Raw genomic sequence first — 16,178 nt, 5'->3', positions numbered from 1 at the left:
AAGGAAAAGTCTCAAACGCGAAATGCAATATTGAATTTAACTTATACTAGTACAGTACATTGGAGGGCCTGAGGAGTTGATTCTAGTCGCAAAGATCTGTCATTTTCACACAAACAAAATAAATTACGATGCCTCAGCCGTGGCGAGAACGTGACTCGCGAGACATTGTGGCTCGCAGTGATAGCTGTGCTTGCTTCTACCCTCCGCCAACCCCCACCCTCTCACTCACTGGAGTCAAACTCCGTTCCATTTGTATTTGTCTCTGACCTGCGAGTGGCATATGTCTCTCTCGAAACCATGTTCCAAGTAGGATGGGAGGACGCATTTCTTTACTGTCAATATGATGAGAATACTGGATGTTCAGTTCAGTGTGTCATGGTTCGCTGTATGCCGTCATGTGGCTAGTCGATGAGCCTAGAGAATTCAATCTTCCTACAATTCCGCAGAGGTGTATTACCTATCTACCAGAGAAGTTGCCTAGCAAGTACGGCGTTCATTCTGAAGAGTACTTACCGATACGTACGGTGACGCCGGTAGTGGGTGGAGTGTGAACTGCTTCGAAACATGTACTGAGGTGAGTTTTTTTCTTACTGTCGAGATATGGGGAGAGGGTTAAGACGATTACTTATACGTATTTGTTGACATTAATTTCGACGGTCAACAAGGACACGGAGCATTTGATTTGTGTTGTGGAATGTTGCCGTACGCAAACGATGATACCAAATACCCTGCGTACGACTTGGCCTCGCAAAACAGTTCGAAAGAGATTATGGTAGCACACAGACCGTACAGACCGCCATCTGTTGCTACGACGTTCAAGTTACACTGTACACGTTCTCAAGTTCAGATTGAACGCCTTGATTAATAGGCAACTTTTCTGACATAAAAGCTGAAACTCGCTTCAAATCGCTGACTCATCAACAGTGACGTCATGACACACTTTGAAATGAACACCCAGTATTAAATGTATTATTTGTTCACAAGTATTATAAGGAAAACGGTTGTATAACATAAAACGGCATTATACTACATGTTACTGATGAAACATTAAAAGGTTGTGTTATTGTTGTTATCATCATCATCATCTCTGTACGTCGACCCTTTTTCAGCAGATGTACGAATAATGCGGTTAGCTCTTCAATTTGAACTCACTGATTTACTATTTGATGTCAAATGAAAGCTAGATGTAAGGACTTGACAAATATTGAACTTTCAAATCTTTGCCAAAAAATAAATATCCGAAGCTTCGTTCTTTCGCTTGCTCTGTTGAAGCCATGTTCGCTAAAACTTACGTTTGTGAAAAATTATTTTCAACAATTAAAATAGTAAGAACCAAATTTAGATCACGACTGACAGAAATACCTCCGTGATCAACTACGAGTGGCAGTAAGTGACATAATTCCTGATTTTGAAACTTTGTCGCAGAGACATTCTGAAGACAGTTAATTTTAGGTTGTGATATTGTTCATTTCTTTCTTCGTTACACGTACTAAACATAGTTTGTAGTCTTGTACTGTATAAAATTATATTTAAGTGTTTGACGTAAGGAAAATGAAAATCCGTTAATAAGTCAGACAGTTGCTTCACTTCCCCTTCGGGTGTCCGCCTCCCTCCATAGGTGCTATGCACGTTGCAGGTTACACAATGGCTCGGCACACGATCACATTTTCGCCACCGCTGCTATAGGCCAACCAAGTTCCGATTACCGACGGTAGGATTCTGAACTACTGAGCTCGTTGCATGTTTCCTGTTTGTAGCGATAGCAGCGACCTCCCATCGGTACTAAGAAGTTGGTGGGCCTATACATTAAATTTCTGTTTACACTCCCATTAGTGCGTCAACCGAGCAGACTAGTATGTGTGTGGTCCTAGGATCGAATGGCTCCTATTTCCACTTTCGTTTTTCTAGTTTAGTTATTAAATAATTTTGCATAAACTTTTATATTAATTTATTGATTCACATGATCATACATCATACACGTTTCCCGCTTATACCAACTATAACAATGTCCGACTTACTGATATGTCGATCTGCAACATACTTCGTAATATGTATCACTATGAGAGTATGGACATAACAGTAAAAAAAGAACTGAAAAGTACAAAAAATAAACGGTGAGTATTTGACTTTGCATCACTCACTTAAACGTCCGAAATTGCTGTAATTCTTTTTGCGTCCGTAGGTGTTGACTTCGGTTCACCATGCGAGGCGAACTACATGATAAATAGAGAAATTATTGTTGAGTGCCGTTAAGAGAAGCGGGAATACCTCACAAAGATTTACCATTAATCATCCTCTTTGCCCACCACAATTTCCATTTGGACCCACCTGAATTCGAACCCGGCTAACGGTCTGCCCTTTGAAAGAAATATAAGTACAGACCGATTATTTAGTCCTGACAGCTCAGTGATGCGAAAGAGAGGAAGTAATGGGAGTAGTGGGGAGAGCTCCGGAGTAGAGATAAGGGCGAGCGCTCGGTAAAGGAATGCAGTACAGCTTAATTGTACCAGAAACATACCGCTCTACCGCACGCATGACATTCAATCACTCCGAAGACAAGCGAATGACTAACCCAAACACTCCTTGGCGTAACGAAATGGACTCATCTGACCCCGGCGCACATCTCCGGCGACTGTCAGGACTAAACAATCGCACTGTATATGAATTCAGTCCTCGGATCTCCACGTGCATTCGTCTATAACGGCGGTCACTTGGCTGGCCCCAAGATAAAATAACACACGATATTAATTATGCTTACTGTTAATCAAGGAATAAATGACAGCAGAGTTTAAAAAATTGAATGGCTGACCATTTAGTCTGCACTATACGCTTAAGTGTTGAAATCCACTTTTCCAACCCTATGGTTTCATTAAAATGCCGCCACTACCTTTCGCTATTTCCTACATATAGCAGTGAACAACACAATAGAGTATACCTCCGGGCCACTCCTTCTCATTCTTACAATCTGTCAATCTTAAAATTCCCACTTTCAGTCGGCCTGGGTAGCGTAGTCGGTATAGCGCTGGCCTTCTGTGTTCGAGGTTGCGGGTTCGATCCCGGCCCAGGTCAATGGCATTTAAGTGTGCTTAAATGCGACAGGCTCATGTCAGTAGATTTACTGGCATGTAAAAGAACTCCTGCAGGATAAATTATTATTATTATTATTATTATTATTATTATTATTATTATTATTATTATTATTATATCTTCCTCTGTCTGTCGGCAATTTAACACAAACTCGCTGGGTTGTACCCGAATAAGCATTCTCTTACATTCCACGACAGATAACAAACCTTTCCTTTTTTCTCACCATTTGTAAGTAGAGCAGTGAGCGACACAATAGCCACAATAGGTGCTGATCACCTGCTATAAAACAAACTATGGATATGTGATTGGTGAATGAAAAACACTAACTTAAAGACAGAATGTCTTCATTTTGTGTATGCATGCATGTGTACCCTTGTAAAATGTGAAATGTGTAGAAGTTTCTTTTAATCCTAGAATTTTGCATTAAATAAAATGTTGAATCTTATATTAGTGACATTCTTTAAAAAAGAAGCCTATTGTGACAGCTGCAACGGGGTTTGAACACGCGTCCGACAGGGCGCGCGGCAGACGAAACGCTGGTACGGGGAGCATCTGCATGCTGAAGGGCAGAGGGGGTGTATTACGTCAACGCGACGAGGGGAGAGTGCGCGCGCAGCTGCTAATTGCGGAGTGAAGGGGGGACGGACCCTCCCGAATCTTCTAGAGAAGTCCGTCCGAAGTGGAGATAGCCAGATAATTCGAGAGGACACCCGTAGAAATTTCTCGTAACTATGATTTTGCTATAAAAGAAGAAACGCGAGCGAACTTGGGCAGTTTCAGTTTCAGTTTATTCAGTCAGTGAGTAAGCCAGAGCAAGCAAGCCAGTCTTGTGTACCGGAGTTCGACTCGAGTGTGCGTCCGCAACTGTGTCAGCATCCGAAGGCCTGAGTTCGAGTGTAGTGGACCGCAGTTGGAGGGACCTGAGTTCGAGTGCAGTGGACCGCAGTTGGAGGGACCTCAGTTCGAGTACAGTGGACTGTCTCTGAAAGTCTGTGGTGCGAGATACTGTGGACTTGAGTGACTGAGCTAGAAGAACTGTGAACTGAGAACTGACAGTTCTGATTTGTAAATAGTGCTTTGTAAATATTAGTTTCGCCTCGGCTCGTCCTGAAACCGGTCGACAGAAGATGCGACGATGGGCTGATTGCTGAAGGACGGATAAGAGGCCGTCCATGCAGAGTACTGGTGGACACCGGAGCGATCCTCACTATCGCCAGACCTGACGTCGTGCGTGGCCTACCTGGGAGGACGCCGCTGCGCCAATACGAGCTACGGACTGCTTCAGGCGAGAGCTTGCCCATCCAGAGAGAGGTATTCCTGGATCTGACCTTGGGGAAGAGGAAACTGGAGATGTGGGTGTTCGTCGCCAACATCACCGAGGACGTCGTCCTGGGACTTGACGCCATGCGGTTACTCGATGCGACGGTGGACGTCCGGCGCCGTATACTCCGTCGTGGTCGGGATGAAGTGTTCCTGATGGACGCCGAAGACCAACCCGTGGCCAGCGAGCTCTCCTTGGAGGGCCAAGTGGAAAAGCAAGACGGCGCCTACGCAGTACGAGTATTGCTGCCCAGCCAAGCCAAGGATGGGGTGGCACCACCATAAGGAGGGAGCAGCTGGAGGACCCCAAACGTTGGACCGACTAGCGGCCTACCAAGGGACTGCCCGGGACGAGCAGCCCTAAGGAGGGAGCAATGTGACAGCTGCAAAGCGGTTTGAACACGCGTCCGACAGGGCGCGCGGCAGACGAAACGCTGGTACGGGGAGCATCTGCATGCTGAAGGGCAGAGGGGGTGTATTACGTCAACGCGACGAGGGAAGAGTGCGCGCGCAGCTGCTAATTGCGGAGTGAAGGGGGGACGGACCCTCCCGAATCTTCTATAGAAGTCCGTCCGAAGTGGAGATAGCCAGATAATTCGAGAGGACACCCGTAGAAATTTCTCGTAACTATGATTTTGCTATAAAAGAAACGCGAGCGAACTTGGGCAGTTTCAGTTTCAGTTTATTCAGTCAGTGAGTAAGCCAGAGCAAGCAAGCCAGTCTTGTGTACCGGAGTTCGACTCGAGTGTGCGTCCGCAACTGTGTCAGCATCCGAAGGCCTGAGTTCGAGTGCAGTGGACCGCAGTTGGAGGGACCTGAGTTCGAGTGCAGTGGACCGCAGTTGGAGGGACCTCAGTTCGAGTACAGTGGACTGTCTCTGAAAGTCTGTGGTTCGAGATACTGTGGACTTGAGTGACTGAGCTAGAAGAACTGTGAACTGAGAACTGAAAGTTCTGATTTGTAAATAGTGCTTTGTAAATATTAATTACGATTAACAGTTCATTGTTGTTCGTAATAGTCCAAGTAAATTGTCATTGTCGTCAGTGGAGTGCACTAACGAATACTGTGTTACTGTGTTGAGTGAAAATCCTATTGTTGGGATAATAAAAGTTACATTGTTGTTCAGTATAAAATTTACACTATTTTTTATTTTATAGAGCCTAAATAAAAGAGTTTAAGAGCCTATTTTAGGCGCCTAAAATGCTACTTTTTAGGGCCTAAAATTCCGCTCTCTAATAAATAATCACTATTGAAAACAAGCTTCAGTAAACTGTTCCTCACAGCCACCCGCACGCACCCTCAAAACTAAACTTGTCAGTAGTATACTGCAAGATCACAGTCTCCCCCTACAACCGCAAGTGCAGCCATAAACCCCCTCGTGCAGTCCCAGCAAAAATGTATGCACTACTTTTGGATCACCTCGTATTATTATTATTATTATTATTATTATTATTATTATTATATCTACTGATATTACTACATTACACAATATCCATACATATAGAGTGTAAGGGGTGTAAGTGCCATTATTTTAACTGATGATTATTTATGTTATACTTACTTACTGGCTTTTAAGGAACCCGGAGGTTCATTTTTTATTTATTTCAGTAGGTTATTTTACGACGCTTTATCAACAGCTTAGGTTATTTAGCGTCTGAATGAGATGAAGGTGATAATGCCGGTGAAATGAGTCCGGGGTCCAGCACCGAAAGTTACCCAGCATTTGCTCATATTGGGTTGAGGGAAAACCCCGGAAAAAACCTCAACCAGGTAACTTGCCCCGACCGGGAATCGAACCCGGGCCACCTGGTTTCGCGGCCAGACGTGCTAACCGTTACTCCACAGGTGTGGACCCGGAGGTTCATTGCCGCCCTCACATAAGCCCGCCATTGGTCCCTATCCTGAGCAAGATTAATCCAGTCTCTATCATCATATCCCACCTCCCTCAAATCCATTTTAATAGTATCTTCCCATCTACGTCTCGGCCTCCCTAAAGGTCTTTTTCCCTCCGGCCTCCCAACTAACACTCTATAGGCACTCCTGGATTCGCCCATACGTGCTACATGCCCTGCTCATCTCAAACGTATGGATTTAATGTTCCTAATTATGTCAGGTGAAGAATACAATGCGTGCAGTTCTGTGTTGTGTAACTTTCTCCATTCTCCTGTAACTTCATCCCTCTTAGCCCCAAATATTTTCTTAAGCACCTTATTCTCAAACATCCTTAACCTATGTTCCTCTCTCAAAGTGAGAGTCCAAGTTTCACAACCATAAAGAACAACCGGTGTTTTTAAATTCTAACTTTCAGATTTTTTGACAGCGGACTGGATGATAAAAGCTTCTCAACCGAATAATAACAGCCATTTCCCATATTTATTCTGTGTTTAATTTCATCCCGAGTATCATTGTTGCTCCAAGATATTTGAACTTCTCCACCTCTTCAAAAGATAAATTTCCAATAGACATAATCATATACTTTGTCTTTTCGGGATTTACTTCCAAACCTATCTCTTTACTTATTCATGTTATAAGGAATAAAAAATGTCCTCAAAAATTTTTTTGTAATTGCAATATTTAACCAATTATTAAAGTTTACAATATTAGACGTTTGGCAACATTGCTGGATGAGGAGGAAGGAGTTTACAAGTACACAGTACAGCTCAAGCGGGTACAGACATACCGGTATAAAACAGATGCTCTGTTTCAATGTAGGGGCAGACCACCTGCTGTTTATATAAAACGAGTAGCAAATACAAACTTTCAATCTCATTAATATAACATTATGGTAAATTACCATTTTATTTAACAATATTGCTGCATTTTTATTGTACGTATAAAAATAATCAATAATGGTTTAATGCACAAAATCATACGAACTTTTTTTTTCTAATGCAAAATTTTAAATCTCTCCCGCTTCCGTAAAGCAGTATCATTTTTTAAGAAAATTCTGGTTGTGTGATTTTCTAAACAGGGTGAGAGACTCCCAGTTTCTAATAATCGTTGACAAACTGTCACAAAAATTCGCCGATTAGGTAACTTCCTTGCGGAAAACGTTGACGGTACATCCTTCTTGCCGCACTTGAATTACGACGATTTTCTCCATAAATTAATAACATATCATGATAGTCCTGAACTGTGAATGACATTGTAAGTTGTTTATCGAATACCTGTACTCAACTGCCATCCCCTCGGCAGGAGACCTGTAGATACTAGACAGGGAGCTTGAACTCAGCTGAGCTGTACGTTTGTGCAGAGTAGTCAGTTGCATGAATCCTGCTGGACATGTTGCCACGTCTCTCACGCCAGAATATCAACAAATCTAAGCATGCATTATTATTTAATTTCACGAAAACGTAGTAGAACACACAATATTTATTTAAACTAATATTAACTCTTTGGTAGACATACCTGCTGATGTAATTGTTTTCGTAATTTTACTGACGATATAAATTTTTGGGCTGAAGGCATGGTGATCTAGGCCGTGTTTTACGTCGCTAAAAGGTAAACGAAACGCGGAACCGCTCCTGTTTTTAATTAACTAAATTCTAAATTGACATATAAGCAGTATAACTCAAATAAAATAAAGAAATAAATATTTTTCTCTCGGAAAACTATAAAGTTTTGACCTATGTTGTATTAACATTTTTTGATTCTATAGACAGTCCTCGACGACTGTGAAAAGGACGGCACTTAACCCCTTACGCCCTGTCTATGTTGGGCTATGAATGGCACAGGTATGCTAGGATTATTTTTATATAATTTCGAATTTCAGATACCTATAAAAGGTAGCGCGTCGTGCAGTACAGGCGTTATGTTTGGTTCAAGTTTGTTGAGTATGTCGAAGTTCGATATTCATCGATGTTCGCTTCGCAGGAGGAGATCTGTCGTGTTTGTTCCACCCAGTGATGTATTTCTAAAGAAAAAAGTACCCTGGCTCTGTGATTTCGGTAGCACCGGTAGTATCTTTCCCCTCCTCATCATCATCACCACTTCCGAAGGAATACTTAAGGGATGTCAGACGAAAACACATGGGTTCTAATCTAGATATAGAGGTAATTAGGTCCGCGGAGTAGATCTCACTATGAAAATATTGTTTAAATATGAATAAAATTAATGCAATTTTAGTATCAGTCAGTAGTCTTAATAATAGCGATTTAAATATTGTCCTGTAGTAGCCTACCTAATTATATTAATAATAAATTACGTCCAGCAATTACGAGTAGGCCTATATTGACTGTATATGACAACCATGTAAGTGTCATGACGCTGCCGGACCCGCCAGGCCTGAAATACACCCCTTGTTCCACCAGGGTATAGGGAATTACAAGTATGGACACTTCGCGTCGGTACCTTTGATGTAGCAGGACTGATTTCAATGACCTTCAAACCAGCTTGAGCGTGAGATATTGCTTTTTCCCTAGAGTTGGCGCTGACATCACACCAGTTAGCAGTCGACACAACGGAATATAACAGACATACAGTTAATACATCTAGGTATATTATGTACTCAAATAAATTGGACCAATAAAATAATAAATCCGTCATTATCTGGAATGTCTAGAGTCTAGACTCTAGAGTTTCTTTATAATGAGAGTAGAGACGTTGGCCCCATCAACAATTAAAATAATGTAATGATTTGATAGAGCTGAAAATGGAAAACAAAACGTCTATGAGAAGTAAAACCATAGGCCTATACATTGTATACAAATATTAAACGAATTTGATACATAATTTTACAATGTATTGTATTATTTTATAATATAATTTATTACATATAAAACATACAAATTATTATTATTAGTATTATTATTACAGCTCATTTATCACTGAGAACTAAGGTAAAGCTGTTAACTTGAATTTATTTGAAGCAAAGCGTTACTGGATCATGCAATAAGATAGGCGATATTTGGATCCTGTGTATCAATTCTTATATTCAATTATTACCTTAGCGTGTGCTCGATTACACCAACCTCTAGCGCTTGAAAGTGGAACTAAACGCCGGCGCACAGAGAAACAAAACAGGAAAATTCGCCGTGTCCATTCTATATAATCCATATTCGCTGGTTCACCTTACTATAGTAGTCATTTATGTAACTAGGACTGAAAGTAATACAGTGAAACTTCCCAATAGCGGACACCGCCGGGGAAAAATTAAATGTCCGTTATTGAGAAGTGTCCGCTATTTAGAAAATCGTTAGTATGTATACAGTACATTAAAATTTCTCATACATTATTCAACACTATATTTTTACAGTACAGTATACAGTGAGATTGTTTACAGTATTCATCCAGAGAGAAATCGTACTAGTAAATGTTTTGTAAATGAAATAAACATCACTAACCTGAGTTTTTCCCACATTAAACTTTGTGGCCAGCTCACGAGAATTTAATTTCTTCTTCTCACTATGCTTTACAAAATCCACTTTCTCTTTTAGTGACAAACGTTTACATTTTTGTGACATTTTTAATGTGCCTGTACTTCCGAACACTCAACTTGACAAACTAAGAAAGTACGGACTGCTCACGTACAGTATCATAACTAAGAACTGTGATGCTTACCTTCAATAAAGTACAAGAAGGTTCAAATGCGCGATAATTATTGTTGCAAAGAAGCCCGTTAGAATTCCGTTTAATTTACAACCGTCTTTTTCTTTTTTTTTTTTTTTTTCTTTCACGCTGCCCGTTATTTGGAAGTTTTAATTGTTGTTGGGACATACATTTCAGTGTCCGCGTCCGTTATTGAGAATGTCCGCTATTTGGAAGAATTTTATCATAAGGGCCAATGTTATTTTGCAGGGAATTTTAAGATGTCCGCTACTGAGAGGAATCCGCTATCGGGAAGTGTCCGTTAAGGGAAGTTTCACTGTACTTTTGTCTACGAGTGACGCCTCTTCCGGAATTTTGAAACGAGTGCGCGAAAGACACTTTCGTGCTAGTTAGGGTCTACGTACAAAATTTTTTGGCACAACTCAGAGCCATCTACATACAAAGCCGGAGCATTGAGTCGGCAACACGTAATTAACGTCAAGCGGAGGCCTACCAAAGACGAAAACTCCGACCTCTCCAAACGACTACAGGCCTATAAATATTCTCCTCGCTCTCTCCAAAGCATTGGAACACATCGCACACCGACAACTGACAAACCACTTAAACACGTACAAACTTATTAACGAGCACCAATCTGATTTCAGAACAGGACACAGTACAACAACTACCCTACTCAAAGTGACTGAAGACATGCGAGAAGCAATGGACAGAAGCGAGGTGACCATATTAACTCTACTAGACTTTAGTAAAGCATTCGACTCAGTTGATCTTGACCTACTACTCGCAAGACTAAGAACGTTATACTTGTCTGACAACTGCATTAATTGATCTTCGTGATCGTCAACAATGTATCTCAGTACAAAATCGGTTTTCCCCTTGGCGATACACGAAAGTAGGAGTACTCAAGGCACCGTGCTTGGATCACTGCTTTTCTCCATTTATATTAATGACGTGACTACAAACTTACATTACTGCAAGTATCACATTTACGCAGACGACTTACAACTCTACATACACTCACGACCAGACGAAATTGATGCAACTATTGGCAAACTTAATCATAACTTGAATCAAGTTTCTTCATGGGCGAAGAAGTTCGGACTTAGGTTAAATGCTAGTAAGTCACAAGCTATAATAATTGGACATAAGAGACTACTGAACACAATGAACAACAGACATATCCCAATTATTACAGTAAATAATGCCACTATTCCGTACCATTCCGTCGTCAGAAACCTCGGCATTTTCTTGGACGAAAATTTAAATTGGTAATGCCAAATAAAGGAAATATCCAAGAGAGTGTGCTATACCATGCATTCTCTTAACCCATTCAGAAACTTCCTCCCGCCAGAATTAAAACAGACTTTAGTGCAAACCCTCGTACTACCACTCTTTGACTATTGCGACGTAATATTTACAGACTTGACAACTGACCTTTCGAACAAGCTGCAGCGTGTGCACAATGTGTGTGTCAGATTCATCAGTAATGCTCACAAATTTGACCACATTACACCCTCGTTCAAATCTTTATCCTGGCTGCAAATTAATAACCGTAGAACACTTCATTCTCTCCCTCTTGTTTCGAGTTCTCCACACTTCTACTCCAAATTATCTTCGTTCCCGGTTTAACTACTTATCCTCCAATCACAATCTAAACACCAGGTCACAGGAGAGCCAAATCCTAGCAATCCCTGCCCATAGAACATCCCACTATTCATCCTCTTTTACTGTCTCAGTTCCCCGTGAATGGAATTCTCTACCTCAGAAGATTAGGGGCTGCCAGACTATAACCACTTTCAAGAAAAGGCTAAACGATTTCTTACGGGCGCAGTCAAATTGAAGTTATAATTGTGATCGAGTTTAATAATTTAATTTAATTTAGGTATGACTATCATTACTATTATTATTATAATTATTATTATTACTATTATTATTATTATTATTACATAATAATTTCATTGGTGTTGTGAAGATGAAAAGAATCGTCATTGAATTATATTAATTATGTATTATATTGTCTTGTATTGTAGTATTGTATTGCTTTGAATTGTATTGTATTGTATTGTATTATGTTATATTCATAGCACTGTAGTAATTTTCTATCACACTGGTTGAGTGGAAGAGAAGGCCGAATGGCCTTAACTCCGCCAGTTAAAATAAACCATTATTATTATTATTATTATTATTATTATTATTATTATTATTATTATTATTATTACGGTACAAAAGCACGTGTTTGTGTTAATGTCGATTTTCAATGTAAATTAATGTTATAACAAGTGTGTCGATGAAATTATGTTCGCGGTCTTACCAAACGTTTATTGTTTATTTGTTAAACTAAATGCGTATTGGCAATAAAAACAAGACAACAAATGAAAATAAAATGTTTGCAGTCTCTGCAATTTTTACGGTTAATGATGACAAAGTTTTTTATTTTCATAATTTACATTGTAAATATTAAGTATTGTATAAACTACGTTTTTATAGTCTTACTGTGGTTTGTGGTGTATCAGAATTCTAGCCAAATTGTTGAGTCTCGCCTGCTACATAAATATCAATAAAATTATGCCGATGATTTTCAAGTTCATTGTAAACATCTGTTTTGTGATCCCATAAATGTTGCAGTTATGTTGAAGATTCGAAATTCCTGCTATACGTCAGAACTACCTATATAGGCTAGATGCATACACTCACTTTGTTGGTTTCCAAGATTTGCTTGTTAATATTATTTTTTTATAATAAATTAGTTATAAACATGTTTCTTTTCACTCAGTATTTACAAATTTCAAAATTGACTGAGTTTACGCTAATTGGTACCAATACATAATGGATAATGTGTTTTGTTACGTATTAAGTTAAAGGTATGTTTCTGCAGTTTTTCATAGATCTTTACACTTGAAGAGTTTGCGGGAAAAACGATGAATGTCACAATTTTCTTAAGGTTGATGTCATTATCTAATTCAATGGATTACTGCGAAATTTAATGTTGTTCTTATGAAAAATGGTAAAAAGGAGAATTATCACCACGAATACAGTAATCCTTTCCTTTATTTCCTATAGAAACAGCACTACATCTTGCACTTACAAACTCAATTAGATCATTATGTAATCCTTAACAGAAATGTGACATTCATCGTTTTTCCCGCAAGCTCTTCACTTGGCCTAACTGTATTTACATCCTCATACTTTATTATAATATGTGAATAGTTTCCTCTGTTTATATTTTTATTTTATTTTCATAATTTACATTCTTAGCTCGTTTTCTGTAGTTATATGTATTTAAAATTATATTTTTTAAAAGTTTATAACAAATAATTCAGGATAACAGTATTGTTATGGTGACTGGCCAGGTTCAAACTAAAACTGGCCTCATAGGCATCTGAAATATTTATAGAAAAGCACGACAGATATTCACACGAGATTAAAATGTATATGATATCCTAGATCTTTCACGTCAGAGGTGAAACAACATAAAGCGGCAAAACACTGTCACTTTACTAACTACATAATGGTTAATTGATTGGAATAGGGTATTGCGAAAGTACGTCGTTATTTTATTATTTTATTTTTGGTACAAGTAACATTTCTTTAAGTATTTATTTATTTTCCCTTGTAACATCAATAAAAAAACACGTATGCTTTTAATTTTTGTAAGTTACAAGTGGCTGTATGCAAGTACTTACGCGGTATTCTGTAGCTCAAACAAAATACCATTTCGGATTCCGTAATAAATTACGAACATCAATACACTGAATCTTGATCATATTCACTTACTTTTGTATAAATTAATGTTGAAAATGTACACGTGACAACGAAATCGAAGCTCTAAAATAGGGGTCGTCAGCACAGAGCACGCTGGGGCTAGACTCTTTTACCCGCGGAAAACGCAGTGCACTAGGGTGCACTCTGTAGCTGCTAGCGGGTATGCTCTCTAACTCTCCCTGTTGCACGATAGTGCACACGGGACAGCACCGCGTATCCTTTGCACATTTCAGCGAGTGCTGACGACCACTGCTCTAAAACGTCAAACGTCATGCTTTTTCTCCTCCGCCCGCCTCCACTCAGCATTGCCAAATCTACCCATGCTCCGGCTTGTAACTGAAGATGCCTCTGCAAAACTACACGGAAATTCTATGTGAATTAATTAATCACAGACTATTGAGCTTTTTTGTATGCTAGGAGTCACGACCTTCCAATACTACATTATCTTTATTGTACGTCTAATTATAAATACAGGAACATCATTTTATTTTTACTTCAATTTTTAATGTACCTGAGTTTTTAATGTACTTCACTCCTACCCCTTCTACTAATGAAGTTCCAACTGTCCTCCATACAGAACCAAGGCCGCATATAGTAAGCAGTACTGAGTTAGTGAGTATGGTACGTTCCAGAAACATGTTCGCGTTTTCCAGTGACGAAAGAGCTTTCAATATTGAATTATATTTTCGCACAGGTACTGTCGTCCGTTTGCCTACGTCGCATCCCGATTTCCCCCACCTACTTCTGCTCGCCCCTCTGTAAAGGCTAGTGGCTGGGCTGCCGTCTCTCTTTTCTGAAAACATTAATTTCTGTTAGGAATTGGATGTCTACGTAATATTATACAATATTGTATATAATATTAAAATACTTAAATAAAAGGGGCTCTTTAAGTAATTAAGTGTCACTTGATTTCCCCCTTTCTATGATCCTGCGACATAACCACTTGGACGGACAGTAGATAACATGTCTGAGTAATTTTATCTGTGCGGGTCGGGTAGAAGTGAAGATTGAATTTACAGTACCTAAGGTAATCTTTTACAGAGTAGGTACAGAATTATTTCAACATGAGTTACTAGTACGAATGATGAAACTGGTAATTGGAATTAGATGCAATAGTCTATAGTGCGATAATATGCATAAAAGAGCTGAAGCCTGTATCGAAATGAACGGCCACCATTTTAAAAAATGAGTCTATATATCCATATTATGATTATTTTTCAATTTAACTTCATTCTCTATATTGTACGCTAATGTGCTGTAGACAGTATAATATACACTGCATAATGAATACGTTCGCATAGATAACTCAGTTCGTGAGTAAAAAGACTTATTGTTAATAATTTACTGCATTTTGATTAAACAAAAACCTAATGAAAATTATCGAACTCAAAATTGCGATATTTCCTAGTTTACGTAAATGGATGAACTACTTTTCTTCCCTCCTATGCCTAGTAAAGTGATTTGTTTGTATTTTACTCCGGTATCATCGAACTCCAGTCGTGGAAGTGGGTAGCAAACGGTGTTTCCGGTTCTCAACCGTTAATCCAAAGATATAGCCGGGTTAATATTAGAAATGTTAGTAACAATAAAATGATGTCCCTGTATATTACTACAACAACTTAGGTTATTCGTACGGAAAAATTAATCTAACAATGTTTTAGCCGTATGCGTGCAGCAAAGAAGAATTTTCTAACCAATACTGTGTTATTAAAAACAGCAGTTTCTATGTAGATGTGCCAAAAAAATATTTGCTGTCCTCCACTCCCATCCTTCATGGTTTAACGGCTTAAGGATTTTAACACAGATCTTGTGATTAGTTTTCATTAGAAATAAGACGAAATTAGTAATGTTCGAAAATTGCAGGACACTAATAAAAGGACATCATCCGTGGTTAGGTAGAAGAACCACACAACTGAAAGTGGAAATAGAAGTTGGACGATACGACAGTTTTCATAATATTGCTTACATTAATTTTATTACGTTTCGTAAAATTATTTCACATGCCATAAACTTGGTGCAAAACAGTGCTTGCAGTTTAACTACAGACTGTCAGACTAGGAGGAAGGCAGAAAATAGAAAAGACTGGAGAATGCTGGGTTTGCAGTGACAGACCTACCCTTGGGCAGAACACCATGAATGAATGTCCCAGAGGAATCGTACTGTGTGCATTTTTTTTTCAGTCGAAAACTCAGTTTTCTCTTTATATTTGAACTCTCGAAACTTGGGTCCACAATGACAACTGGACCATCCAGGACTACGAAAATATCCAAGTATGAAGTTTCATAAACTTACTCTGACTTGCCTCATTGTGACAGGCAGGCAAATAATACCGAGGGCTTTTTATACACAACGTTATTTGAGTGAATGCATATAAAATGCTATCTGCTACCCACGTCACCAAGCTTTTTTAATCAATTAATGTCCTGGCTACGTACCAAGCGAACAACTGAACGTTACTATGT

At 39.2% G+C, this 16,178-nt stretch overlaps 1 protein-coding gene across 1 annotated transcript in view; it reads right to left on the bottom strand.

The window, feature by feature from the left end:
• The window catches only part of LOC138700190 (ras guanyl-releasing protein 3-like), a 615,134-nt gene that overhangs the window by 598,777 nt on the left and 179 nt on the right, over positions 1–16,178 (bottom strand). The window lies entirely within an intron of this gene.

Source organism: Periplaneta americana, chromosome 5 (assembly GCF_040183065.1).
Source record: "Periplaneta americana isolate PAMFEO1 chromosome 5, P.americana_PAMFEO1_priV1, whole genome shotgun sequence".
NCBI lineage: Eukaryota > Metazoa > Arthropoda > Insecta > Blattodea > Blattidae > Periplaneta > Periplaneta americana.
The sequence above is the reverse complement of the archived record's forward strand: the minus strand, read 5'-3'. Positions and strand labels throughout refer to the sequence as shown.